Consider the following 14,740-nt stretch of genomic DNA (forward strand, 5'->3'; position numbering starts at 1 on the left):
CCTCCATCTCACCTGTCAAAGAAGACGAAATTATGACAGGTAAATTATCATTCTCACCTAAAAATACATATTTGAGATGGGTAGGCAATGGTTTCAATTCCAAAGTGGGTGGTTCCTCAATGCTTGGTTTCTGAAGGACTAAATCCTTCCGGTCGCCAAGATCTTCAAGTCTAAGCTTTCCACCTCTTCTCCATGACTGGTTGTCATTCAAATATGCAGTCATCTCTTCAATTTCATCACTGAAATCGTCCACATGCTCAGATATAAGTGCAGTTTCTAATGGTTCCTGAAAAGTATCCTGCACATAATCAAATAACAATGAATCCACTACATCTAGTTGAAAACATTCTTCATTATTCTGAGAAAATTTTAAAGCATTAAAAACATCAAACGAAATTTTCTCTTCTCCCACTCTCAAAAGCAACTCTCCCTTCTGGACATCTATTAGTGCCTTTCCTGTTGCCAGGAAAGGTCTACCCAAGATGAGTGGCATGTCCAAATCCTCTTCCATATCTAACACCACGAAGTCCACGGGGAAGATGAATTTGTCCACTTTTACAAGTACGTCCTCGATTATACCTCGTGGATATTTGATGGACTTGTCCGCCAGTTGTAACGACATTCTGGTGGACTTTGGTTCTCCCAAGTTCAATTTCCTAAACACAGATTAAGGCATTAGATTTATACTCGCACCCAAATCACACAAAGCCTTATGAAATTGAACATCATTAATTACACAGGGTATAGAGAAACTCCCTGGATCCTTTTGCTTTAGTGGGATTTTATTCTGAACCAGCGCCGAGCAGTTTTTTGTCAGACTTATCATTGCATGCTCCTCCAATTTACTCTTGTTAGAAAGGATCTCTTTCAAGAATTTCGCATAACTTGACATTTGCATCAGTGCATCAGCGAAGGGTATATTGATATTTAATTTTTTAAACACTTCTAAGAATTTACCAAACTGAGAGTCTAGCTTGGCCTTCTTAAGAGCTGCAGGAAACGGTGGTGGCACAACAATTTTTGATTGTGAAGTGGGTGGGGGTGTTAAGATAGACGACTTACCTGAAGTTTTTTCTGATGTAACTGTTTCTGGCTCTTTCTCGCTTTTTGGTTCAGGCTCGACCGTCTTTCCACTCCTTAATTCAATTGCTTTCACCTGTTCTTTCGGATTCTTCTCAGTGTCACTTGGCAAAGTACCCTGATCTCTGCTGGAAATTGATTTGGCCAATTGCCCTATTTGATTCTTCAGATTCTTTATCGATGCATCTTGATTCTGCATGCGGGTTTCAGTAGATGATATAAACTTCTGCATCATCTGCTCCAAGCTTGATTTCTCCTCTTGAGGTTGCCTGCTGTAGTTCTGATTTCCATATGCTTTATTATTCTATCCACCCCACGAGAAATTTGGATGTTGTTTCCACCCTGGATTGTATGAATTCGAAAATGGGTCATTCCTTGGGCGATTTTGATTTCCCATGTAACTTGCCATAACTCCCTCTGGTTGAGAAAATGTTTGACAGTCTTTCGTGAAATGCTCTGCACCACATTTTTCACACCACACTTCTTGTACTCGCATCACCGAGTTTCCCACGCTTAGCTCCTCAATCATTTTGTTCATGACTTCAAGTTGAGCAGCCACTGATGTGAATGCATCAATTTGATGAATTCCAGAAGATTTCCGGGCTGCACCCCTTTCAGATTGAGGATGATAGCTACTAGATGCCATTTCCTCGATTAATTCAAAGCCATCCTCCGACGATTTTTGCATAAGATTTCCACCTGCAGCTGCATCTAACATGGTACGATTTGAGTGAGTAAGATCATAGTAAAAAGTTTGTACCACAAGACCCTCTGGTAATTGGTGGTGTGGACATCTTCGCAGTAGATCCTTGTAGCGCTCCCATGCTTCGTAAAACGTTTCCTATTCTCCTTGGGAAAAAGTTGTGATATCAGCTCTCAACTTCATTGACTTAGACGGTGGAAAGTATTTGGTGAGGAAAGACTTCGCCAAATCATCCCAATTCGTGATGGAACCTGCAGGTAAATTCGTCAGCCATGCTTTCGCCTTGTCTCACAGTGAAAAAGGGAATAAACGCAACCGAATAGCGTCATTAGAAACTCCCTGTATCTTGAATGTATCACAAATTTCCAGAAAATTTGTGATGTGTACATATTGTTCATCAATGACACTCCCACCAAATTGAAGTGTGTTCTGAATCATTTGAAGAATGGCCGGCTTTATCTCAAAGTGATTAGCTGCTACAGTTTTTCGGATGATGCTTGGTCTAGCACCTTCAACGTTTGGCAAGGCAAGATCCATCATGGATCTGTACTCTGGTTGTTCCTGTTCATGTTCTTCTTCCATTTCTTGTTCCTGTTGTTGCCTTCTTCTCCTATGAAAAGTTCTCTCGATTTCTGAATCAAAAGGCAATAGTTCCTCAGGTGAGTGTTGCATGTACTGCAAGAGAATCCTGCAATCCACAGATGGAAAAGAGTGATTAAAATTGTAATAGAGAAAAATCAAATAAAACAAATTAAAATCTATTTAGTCCCCGGCAACGGCGCCAAAAAACTTGATCGACGGAATACTAACACTTAAATTTTCTTTACAAATCTCTCAAATCTAGTCGATAATAATTGTAAGTGCACGATTCAAGTTATAATAAAATGTACTGAGTACGAGTATCGTCCTCAGGGACTAACAATAATAATTTGTTTCTCTAATTTTCAACTACACAAAGTATCGCAAATTTGATTTTGGAATTATCTAAGATTTAAAATTAAAAACTTAATGTAAATAAAAGTGAATTTCACAACCAAACAATCAATTCTCAGATTGAAGAATACCAATTCAAAATGATTTTGTTGGAATTTCGGTTCACCTTTCCCCTAATTGAACTGGACGATTGGAAATTAATGTATTCTTATAAATTTGACAGAAATTCCTATAACATTGACACTCTCTCTCGAGGTGATGTCAAACTAATCAAATCAGTGAAATAATTAAATCTCTTTAATTATTTATCATGACTGATTGCTTTGCGTTCTATGAATTCTACAACTTTCGACCTGGTGGTCTATGACTATCAACATGTACTAAATACCATATCTCTATGCATATTTTAAGTCCATGGATTCTATCATTCGTCCTAATTAAGAATCTATCTCTCGATAGCAATTCACAATTTACGAATCTATGTTAAGGATAGCTAATCATCAACATAGAAAGAAAAACATGATAAAATCAATTATAAACATAAATCAAATCTCAATACATCCGATGATTCAATCACACTAAAGTGTTTCGGGGTTAGGATCCCATCGATTCCAACAAAATAAAAACTTAGCTACTGAAATTCATTACAAAAATTCAATCTCAAAAGTGTTTAACATAAAAATTAAGAAGAGAAGAAAAGAAAAACTCCCAACAGAGAAGAGAAATTCTCGAGCGTTCAGCCGTCGTCTGCTTCCTGATGTGCGTCTGTCTAACCCTCTAAAACTCAGGAAATAATTGTATTTATAGTCCCCAAGAATCCTTCCCGAAATAAACTCTCAAAAGAAATTAAAATATCAAATCAGCGCATCGCGCCCGAGCGGTAGAAAATTACCGCTCGGGCGCCTCAAAACTCTGCCACCTACTGTTTTGTTCCTTCGTGACTGCGCCCGTGCGGTAGAAAATGGCCGCCCGCACGCCTCGCTTGAATCAAGCTACTGTCTTTCTCAATCGTGACTGCGCCCGCGCGATAGAAAACAACAGCCCACGCGCCTTGCTTTTTCCAGAAATGTGACTTTCTTCTTGTGCTCTCCTCACGGCCTCCATTGTGCATCGCCTTCTCACCGAGTATCAGCATTTCTTGGTGATTTCCTACAATATAAATAAAGAAACCAGAGGAGTGACAACAAAAACTAAAAAAACAATAAACGACACAAAAAGGTAAATAACAGACACAACGAAAACGAAACGACAACAAAACAAACGCAAAACAAAGCAAAATAACACACAAAAACGACTCCTATCAACCATTTCATGATTATGTTCAATTACAAACTTAGCAACCTTCCATTCACTTCCATTTTGTCTTGTGATTCTAAGTTTAGCTTTACATTTAGTTCTTGTTATCGGCTTTAGGTAGATGGGTATTCTTTCACTGGAACATTTTTCATCTTTACCACCTTCACAAGAACATTCAAACTCTTTAGCTTGGAGTTCGGCAGTGCCAGGAAAATAATGCTGATCTCCTTTTTTAACACTAAAACCTTTAGCGTGTGCGTAATTACAATAAAGTAAGTACGCATCTTCAACACTTAAGACCACTTGGCCAGCACATAACCTATTCTCCAATCGATCTGCAATAGAATTGGTAGGTGGTACCTGAATATATTCCGAATCCAAAGATTCTTTACATTGTTCTTCATTTGCGATTTCAACTTGATCATATATACCACCCACCAAATCTATAACAATAAATAAAAGAAGGTGACTAGTGTTCGAATCCCGTAAAAGGTGTATTTGGCCTTGTTTATCGCGCCTGCGAGCCTTCCTCTCCCTGGGTACTTACCTGGCCAGACATAACCTTGATTTACCTCCCTTCACGCTGGGGCTTGGGGCGGCTCTGTGTGGGGCTCTTGGGGGTGGGGCTCACCCTTTATAAATAAAATTTCACAATTGAATTAAATAAACATAATAATAATAATAATAATAATAATAATAATAATAATAATAATAATAATAATAATAATAATAATAATAAATTTTCTTTAATGATAGAGAATTACGAACCTGGAGTATCATTTATTTTATCGGCTTCAGGGGAGAGAGGATGATATTGTTCCATTATATGAATAATGACCTACATGAATCAGAAACAAAAATTCAATGAGAGATTTGTTATGTTGTACTTTTTGTTAAATAAGGTAATTTTTTATTTGCACAGCAGCACAGCCTGCCACTTTCACTTAGAAAACAAAATTGACAATTTTATAATATATACATGCATTGTCCTACAAAAGTTTGTAATTGTATTGTATCGTATAAACCATTGATTCACGATTTACATGCAAAATAGAAGTAATGGGTAGAAATATATATAAAAATACGAAATAAAAAAAAATCCAATAAATTTAGTTCTTCACTCATTCATTGAGTACAGCACCACTAATTTCATTGTATTGCAAACAATTATTCAAAATTTGCATAAAATATAATAACCAAAAAAAATCATTAATATACAATGTTAAGAAATATAATTATGAATGGGATAAACTGGAAAATTATGGGTGAAATATACAAAAATATTTTTGTATCCAATAAATTTAATCCACCGATCCATCGAGAGTATATATAGTGCCATTAATTTTATCAAATTGCAAAAAATTCTAACAAATGTGCATAAATGTAAAATAATCAATAAACTGCATAAATATACAATGCACAAAAATATAATGTGAATGAGAGTAAACACTGAAAAATAACGTACGTGAAGCTCCGGTAGTGGCGATTGTTGATGCTCGGATGGTAATCGTGTTATTTGAAATTTTCTTTAAAAATCTATGGGTGATTTTAAAATATTAAGTTACAAAGTGGGTTGCTTTTTGCTTCAAAAATGTAGGCGGCGGCGGCTCTGGGTTGGGGTTGAAAAAATTGACAGAAATCACTCTAATCACTTTATTGAGTTTTCCCTCCAAGCATTAACCAGGGTTAAGATTTGTTAAGATAGATGGTGAAATAATTAGAGAAAAAAAATAAAAAATATTAAAAATAAAATGACACATGTCATATTTTGTGTGGGTTAGGGTTGTACCCTAAAGCTAGGGTCGAACCACCCCTTCAAAATAATAGACAAAAAAAATTTTTGTTTTTGAAAATGAGAAAAATACTAAATTCCAATTTAAACTTCCAGTCGAGTGTGCATATATCTCTTTGGTATCTGATTCCAACACTTGATTGGAGTTGATTTACTCATCCGAAAAACAATCCAAAATGTGTATGTTTTTATTTCCTAAATGAGTAGAAATAAGTGCATATTATAACTAATTACCCAAAATTTAAATTATATGTGCAACGAATTATTAACTACTGAAGAGCTGGCCTAATCGATACAGTCTCTTTTTTGTGACGTGGGAACTCGCAGCCGCTACCCTTAGGTGCGCTCTGGGTAAACCCCGGACTAACGCAATAGCCTGCAAACTACGCTAGTCATGTAAATCATACTGGGCAAACCCTGTGTGACAGACTAGCCCAAGAAAGTATTGGTAGGGAAAATCGAACTTCTGACCTCTGGCCAAGAGTTCACTTGTTCCATCAACTTGAACACCCCATTGGGGCCTAATCGATACAGCCTCTTGTATATATTTTAGATTGTTTTAATATAATTTCCTGTGTTAATTATATATCTAAAACTCTAGGGCTGCACTTTAATTTGAAGTTGCGTCATTATCAATGTCTAGGGCTAGAGACGCTGTTAGGTACCTGGGCTCGTGCGTTTGTCTGCGTACGTCTTCTTTTTAAGGAAAAAATATCTAAAAAAATCCCAGCATGCACGGTCAAACTCAAATGCATACAAATAAAATATACATGACATTCTTGTATAATTTTTATGCCATATGTATTGAACTTATTTGCAAATTAGGTCCGATCGAAGTGTTTGTTGCAAGTAGCACTCTACTATCTTTAATACTATTCCTTTTATTAGTTGGCTATCATCAAGAGCATTCGATGGGAAAATCTTTGGTTAGCCCTCCAGTGAAATTTTTAAGTTTGTCGAAATAAATTCTATATTTTTCATGAATTTTGTTAGATTTTTTTATTTTTTTTAAAAAAAAATTTAGAGTTAGTATATCAGTGAGAAGATTTTTTTTTTAAATCTTCTAACTAACATATTAGTTTCAGTTCTTTGTGATGTTGTCGCTCAATTTATTTTCTTAATCCATCAATATATATATATATATTTTTCGATTTTACTAATCATTGTTATTGTAATACTGATATAATATCAAAAAATAATTATATGACACCAAGAATTATTGATGTTAGATATTAATGTGTCTTGTGTGATCAACACTCTAAAAAAATGATTAAACTTTAAACAAAGGGAAAATTAACTGGTTTCAGGTTTTCAGCAAACATTATAACCAAAATAGTTATTATAAGAATAATGGGGATTAACGAATACTAATACGGATGTCCTAACTCCTAAGGTAAGCTCCTTACTTTGTACTATTTAGGGCTGGTGATTGTCTTTTTGTGAAAAACATTCAAAGGAATACACAAACTCTTATATAAGAATGAGAAAAATTTTAATTTTCAATTTTAACTTTCCATTCATGCAATATATCTCTTTGGTATATGATTCCAAAACTCGGTTGAAGTTGATTTACTCATCTGAAAGACAAACCAAAATGGGTGTGTTTATTTCCTAAATGAGTAAAAATAACATATTATATTAATTAACTAAATAACTGTTGTGAAAAATACTCGCAAGCGTACGAGTGTCAAGTTTTAGTAAAGTGAAAGAGAGAGTGTCGATCCCACAAGGAATAATTTGAAAATATTCAATACTTGCAATTAAAATAGTCTTAATTTTATTTAGGAAATTAAACTTTAGAGGGGTTGATGACAAATTAAACAATTAAGAAGATTGAAAAGCGCGCACAAACACAATCCTTTAGAGATTATCAATCAGAGAAAAATAGTCTAGAGGTTTGATTTCACCTGGTCTCAACAATATTCAATCTCAATCAATCTATTTTCATGAATTCATTTAAATTAATAACCAAGAACACATAGATTATACTATTTCCCTCTTTCGAGTATCAAATAGAATGTATCAATTACAGATCGATTTCAATATCCCTATAAAAATCTACTTGTAATGATATGTGTGAAACAATGTTTTTTTTTAGGTTCTATTAAAGTTATAAGCTCTCCCGAAACATATAAACAATTAAAAGTGTGAATTCTATTGATCCTATTCTAAATCCCCTCTCCCGAGTGCCGAATTCTGAATAAATATGACAAATCAATTTATGGCCAGTAAATTGAAAAGACTATCAAACCTAGAATCACAATTAATTTAGAAGAACTCAATTCATTAAAATCAACAATTCATAAATATGTCTTGACCAGGCTACATCGACCTCTAGACTTAAAAAGTTTAGTTCATAATAAAATTCATAGCAACATAAATCATGTTCAGAAATTCAAACATAATTCAATCTCAAAAGAAATAAGTAAAGTAAAGATAACAAATCCGAAGTCTTTCTTCCGTGTCCGGTCGAAAAGTCTTCGTCTTCGTTCCAAGCAACTCCAAATCTCGATCGAAACTTCAACGACTTTTCTCTCAAGATTATTTTTGTGTAGTGGCGGCTAGATCCCTCTCATTAGGTCTGAAAAACCCTTAAATACGCCCTTAAACACAGCACTTCGTCATACAGACTACGACGCGCGGGCGCGCATAATACACTGTCTCAGACACTTAGTAACTCGACTTCATGCGCGGGCGTGCCACACCAGCCGCGGGCGCGCATAGCTTCCTGTAGAAAATTCTTGAGTTTCTCTTAAGTTGACGCGCGGGCGCGCATAGTCGTCTGTCCAGGTTTCTTCAAACTACGAACCATCTTCGCTTGCTTCGCTCTTTTCTTGACTTCTATGATTTCTTCTATCATACATTCATTATTTCCTATAATTCCTGACATCCAACAAAAACAACAACACTTCCACATAATTCCGCTCGAAACCAAGCAATTATCCAATAATATCAACACAAATTACGTGCACAAAATGCACTTATCAAATTCTCCCAAACTTAAATGTTTGCTAGTCCCGAGCAAAACCAATCAAGTCTCAATCACAAAACACTAACTATTCCACTCAACAAATCAAGACCAACCAAGAATTACTATGAAACAATGGCCTTAGCAAAATATTCAGAAAATTTCATCCAATCATATCAAACTATCATTTTTCAAACACAAGCTAGTGAACCTCCAAAACTTACAAATCCCGCAACTTACGTGCAAAATACTCTTATCTAACTCAATTCACACATTCATAGATCAGGAGAACTTTAACAGGTGAAAGGATCAAACAAAGGATAATTACTTTTGAAACACACGCAAAAATCAGGTTATTTCACAAAAGAAACTTGTGTGCGTGTTTCGGTCAAAAATTCATATTCATTAAGAGTGTCAATCAATCATCCATAGGCTAGATTCTCGCAACCCTTCTCCACTAGTATATTGGGCAACTGAGACTCGGTCAATAGGACTTAATTAGCTTATAATGTAAGGTCTGGCTCATGGCTACAAATGAAGGATAAGAATTCAAATAAAGGAGTAATTCATATTTCTATGCTTAATCTAATTTCAACTCCTTTTTTCATTCACAATTTCACACTATTTCAATTCACTTCATTTCTCAATTTTTTTTTTCAAAACTCTTTCACAACTCTTCTTTTTCAGAACTTTTTCAACTCTCTACCACATTTTTTTTCTTCTTTCCTACTACCTCTTTTCATTTTTTTTCTTTTCAAATCACCACCACACCATTCCATTTTCACAAAAAAATCAACTAGGAGCATCTAACAATTTAGCATTCAAATTACTCCCTTAAAGGTAGGAATTAGTGTATAGGCTATTTAGGTAGTCAATGTAGGACCTTGAAATAATTACGAATGGGGGTATAATCACACGTTTACACGCATGCCATTCGATTTTCAGATAAAGCTCAAACAAGGTACTAGGGATAAAATTAATAAGGTAGCTTGAAAGGCTCAAACGAATTCAGAAAAAAAAGCCTAAATCATCCCTAATCTCAGTATTGTCCGTATTGCGCCTCAAAGGGTGTTCGAACTAGTTCTAGACAATCTCAATTCACAAGTAAATCACACAAAATTTAACCAGTGCAGAAAAGAAATAATCATCAACAGAAAACGATGATTTTCAACTCAGATCATGTACCTAAAGTACTCATGTATATCTTGTGAAAGCTCGAAGGGCAACTAAGGATTCAATACTTCCAATAAAAATCAAGCCCAAAGATCTCAAGAATTGCCTCATTCACTTCTATGTTTGTATGTTTTAATTCAGACTTAACCAAAAGCACAGAATGTATAGGGATTCATTCATCTCCGTATCATTTGCATCATTGGCCAATGTATTTTCATTTCTTTCATGGTTTCTTGGATGTAACTCACATTCACTCAACAATTCACCCTTTCACAACCTCACAAACTAATCCAATCTTGCAAATGCATCCCACCAATACACAATACAGAAGACTGAACACAATAACAAAAAAACAAACTAAAACAAAACACACAAAAAGGAATAAAAACAAATTCAGCACTTTGGAATCACAAAGCAAAATCCCCCCAAACTTGGTACAATCAGTGTCCTCAATGATTTAAACAAGAAAGAAATAGGACATGTACCTCAAACGACGACCGTCAGTGGTCGTTGCTGTCATCACTCATATCGTGACTATCAACAGCAGGTGCCGGGTTTGAAGTACCAAAAGCAGGTGGCCACTGAGGATAAGGGGGAAAAGGATGAGCCGAACTCGCCGCTTGAGGAAATTGGTGGCTCAATGCACCAGTGAATCCCATCATGTAATCTATGAAAACGTCATGTCTTTGCTGAAAGTGATGGAATTCTTGACGATGTTGGCTCAAATCTTCCTCAATGGATGTAACCCGCGCTTCCAAAGAAGGAGGCGTCGCAGACTGTGATGCAGAAGCTCGACTAGCATCAGCTCGAGCATTGAAAGATCTTCTAGCCGCACGTTCTCTTTGTTCACTATCATATTGGTGGCGAGAGGACGAAGAACCACCGGGTATGAGAGCCGTGGGCTTCAACAACTCTTCAGTCGGGCTCCAATCAACCCCCACTGCTTCACACAAATCAGTAATAATGGAAGGCAAAGCAAGGCCCCCCCTTGATCGACCAGTAAACACATTTTGAATCGTCTCTTGACAGATACGGCCCAAATCCATAGCCATTCATTCCACGATGCAATAAACAAGAATCGCCCTTTCACGTGTGACCTCATGATCATGGTCTGTGGGCTTCAGTCTAGCACAGACGAGAGTGTACCATCTCTTGGCATCACTTTTCAAATCAACCTTTCGCAACTTGGAAGGTTTAAAATCACTTCCCAATCTCCACACAGCTCCCTCGACACAGATAGATTGGATAATAGCATCATAATCAATGTCCCCAGATCGATATGCCACATACTCATCATTGTCTATTGGCGGAATCTGAAAGAGAGTATTAATTGCAACCGAATCAAACGGCACCATGTGTCCTCTGACTAATACGTTGAAGTCAATGTGTTTAACTTTCAGATTGGCATAGAACTCTCGCACCACTGAAATAACAGCTTCTTGAGGCTGCTTAACAAATTGAAGCCAGTGACGCTGTATCGCCTCATCCCCGACATTGCTTCTAATAATTCCATTTGGCTCAAAACCAACGGTAGTGTCAAATCCTCTCTCAGGCAAAATATTCTTAGAAAGCAACTCTTGATAATTTGCTTCGGCCTTTGGATTCCAAAAACGATGATTATCAAAATCAGGGGTGGAAGATGAAGATTCCCCCAACTTTGTTTTCTTCTTAGGAGCCATAAATCAAAAACTTGGCAGGCACAATATGAACTTGCAATTCACAAGAACAATTCAACAATCTTGATACCCACAACTAAGAATTCCAGTCACACCACCTCTACACTTCAATGTAATAACTACTACAATCAATTCACCCCACGCAATGACAAATCCACTCCAAAAGCTCCTTCCAATTCAAGAACCCAATAAACAGAAAAGTGGGCACACACGTGAACAAAGAACTTACCACTGGAGCAAGAGAAAACTCCACAATAACCCAGAAAAGTATAGCCTTGCACCAAGCTCGATGCCCCACCCTTGAACAAGAAATTAGAGATTAGAGAAAACGAAAATTTAGAAGGTAAAGAGGACGAATTGAGAGAAAAGAACAAAAATATAGAGATAAAAGGGAAAAGATTGACAATAGAGGAAGAGATGGAGAAAAAACAGCATTTTGGAGAGAAAAAGAGTTGGAAGAAAAGGAAATATAAGGTAAAAATAGAAAAGGGAATGAGAGAAAGAAGGGAAGAAATCGGGCAATAAGTGCAGTCGAGGCGGGCGCGCATCAGGTAAGGCGGGCGCGCATAGTGCACTGCTCATGTTCTTTTTATCGTAAATCGACGCGCGGGCACGCCTCAGTGACCAGCGCCCGCGCATAGCACTCTGTAGAACTGCACTTGTGTTCATTATTTTAAGGCGCGGGCACGCCTAAAGTGAGGCGGGCACGCATAGTGCACTATAAATAACTTCGAGATTGACATTTCTTCACGCGCGGGCGCGCCACAGGAGAGGCGGGCGTGCATAGCCGTCTGGACCAGTTCTTCACTTGTTATTTTCGGGACACGTGGGCGCGCATGACATTTTGGAAATGGTTCCTGAAAATGAAATAAAAGGAAGAAAAAAATAACTAACAAGAAAATGACAAAATGCAAAGCAAAAACCGAAAAGACAAAATTAAAACTAAAAGGACAAATGGGTTGCCTCCCATTTAGCGCTTGTTTTATAGTCCTCAGCCGGACTTTCACCAGTTTTAAGCCGGGTCTGTGAGGAGAGTACTCTCAGTACTTCGTACTTCAGTACCATAATAATGTTTCACCCTTTGCCCGTTCACTTTGAATATTCTTCCATCTGTACATCGCAGCTAAATCGCACCGTGCGGATATACCTTCTCCACCATAAATGGTCCAGACCATATGGACTTCAATTTTCCTGGAAAAAATTTTAGACGGGAGTTAAATAACAATACTTTCTGACCTGGTTCGAATTCGTGAGGTACAATGTTCTTATCATGCCACTTATTTGTTTGCTCCTTGTAGATCTTGGCATTCTCATATGCATCATTTCGAAACTCATCCAATTCTGTCAACTGTAATTTACGTAACTCCCCCGATGCTTCGATATCCATATTCAGCTTCTTGACCGCCCAAAATGCTTTATGCTCTAACTCCAAGGGCAAATGACATGCCTTAACAAACACCAACCTATACAGTGACATCCCAATCGGTGTTTTAACGCAGTGCGATATGCCCATAATGCGTCATCCAGCATGAGTGCCCAATCTTTTCTATTCGTCTTCACCGTCTTCTCTAATACTTGCTTGATTTCTCAGTTAGAAATTTCCGCTTGACCATTGGTTTGCGGATGATATGCACACGCCACCTTATGCCTGACACCATACTTAGCGAGCAAGGTATTAAAAATTTTATTACAAAAGTGCGTACCTTCATCAGTGATTATTGCTCGTGGTGTTCCAAACCGTGTAAAAATGTTCTTCTACAAAAATTTTACTACAACATGAGCATCATTAGTAGAGGTGGCAATTGCTTCCACCCATTTCGACACATAATCCACTACTAATAGGATATAAGTGTAGTCAAAAGAAGGGGGAAAAGGACCCATAAAATCAATACCCCACACATCAAATAATTCAACTTCTAAAATGTTTGTGAGGGGTAATTCATGCTTTCTAGAAATATTTCCCGTTCTCTGGCACTTATCACATGATTTGACTAAGGTATAACTATATTTAAATAACGTAGGCCAATAAAAACCAGATTGTAATACCTTAGCGGCAGTTCGGGTGGCTCCAAAATGTCCTCCATAGGGAGAGGAATGGCATTGTTCCAAAATTTCAGCTGCCTCTTGCCTCGCCACACATCGTCGAATCACTTGATCAGCACAAAGTTTGAAAATGTAGGGATCATCCCATAAGTAGAACTTAGTTTCATGGAAAAACTTCTTCTTCTGATGTCGATTCAACTCTGGAGGCATAGCACCACAAGACAAAAAATTCGCTATATCAGCAAACCAAGGGATATAGGAACTTACCTCAAAGATCTGTTCATCTGGAAACAGTTCCTTTATGCTCTCTTCCTCTTTCACATCCTCTAACTCCAATCTCGACAAGTGATCTGCAACTTGATTTTCACTTCCCTTCTTGTCTTTGATCTCAAAGTCAAACTCTTGTAACAGTAGAATCCACCTTATCAAGCGTGGCTTGGCATCCTTTTTGGCAAAAAAGTAGCAAATCGCTGCATGGTCAGTATAAACAACTACTTTAGTACCAATTAAATATGGACGAAATTTATCAAAATCAAAAACTACTGCAAGCATCTCTTTTTCTGTAGTAGTGTAGTTTTGCTGGGAGGCATCCATGGTGCGGCTGGCATAATATATGGCTCTGAAAATCTTATCTCTCCTCTGGCCTAATACAGCGCCCACTGCATAGTCACTAGCATCACACATAAGCTCAAAGGGCTCCTTCCAATCCGGCGCAATCATGATGGGTGATGTGGTCAACGCCGTCTTGATCTTTTCAAAGGCCTGCAAATAATCATCATAAAAAATGAATGTAGAATCTTTTTCAAGTAAATTACACAGGGGTTTTGTGATTTTAGAAAAATCCTTGATGAAACGCCGATAAAACCCTGCATGGCCTAAAAAACTTCTGATGCCCTTGATATTCTTCGGAGGTGGAAGCTTTTCAATTGCAACTACTTTGGCTCGATCTACCTCTAATCCATTGGATGACACTTTATGTCCAAGGACAATGCCCTCTTGCACCATAAAGTGACATTTTTCCAAATTTAGCACTAGATTCTTTTCCTGGCACCTCTGCAAAACAAGAGACAGATTAT

General features: G+C 37.2%; 1 long non-coding RNA gene and 1 other non-coding gene across 3 annotated transcripts; one reads left to right on the top strand and one right to left on the bottom strand.

Moving 5' to 3' along the window:
* The first annotated feature begins 1,856 nt into the window (after positions 1-1,856).
* Positions 1,857-1,963, top strand: LOC140885730 (small nucleolar RNA R71). The gene has a single exon (XR_012151147.1). It is a non-coding gene; the product is annotated as a small nucleolar RNA R71 (small nucleolar RNA).
* Positions 1,964-3,283: 1,320 nt separating this feature from the next.
* LOC140885251 (uncharacterized) lies at positions 3,284-5,625 on the bottom strand. Of its 2 annotated transcripts, XR_012150850.1 has the most exons (4): positions 5,478-5,625; positions 4,781-4,850; positions 4,373-4,644; positions 3,284-3,865 (listed from the first exon to the last, which is right to left on the bottom strand). It is a non-coding gene; the product is annotated as an uncharacterized lncRNA (long non-coding RNA). The 2 variants fall into 2 exon arrangements; XR_012150849.1 differs by having other exon boundaries at positions 3,284-4,644.
* Positions 5,626-14,740: the final 9,115 nt, after the last annotated feature.

This window comes from Henckelia pumila, chromosome 2 (assembly GCF_033568475.1).
Source record: "Henckelia pumila isolate YLH828 chromosome 2, ASM3356847v2, whole genome shotgun sequence".
Taxonomy (NCBI): Eukaryota; Viridiplantae; Streptophyta; class Magnoliopsida; order Lamiales; family Gesneriaceae; genus Henckelia; species Henckelia pumila.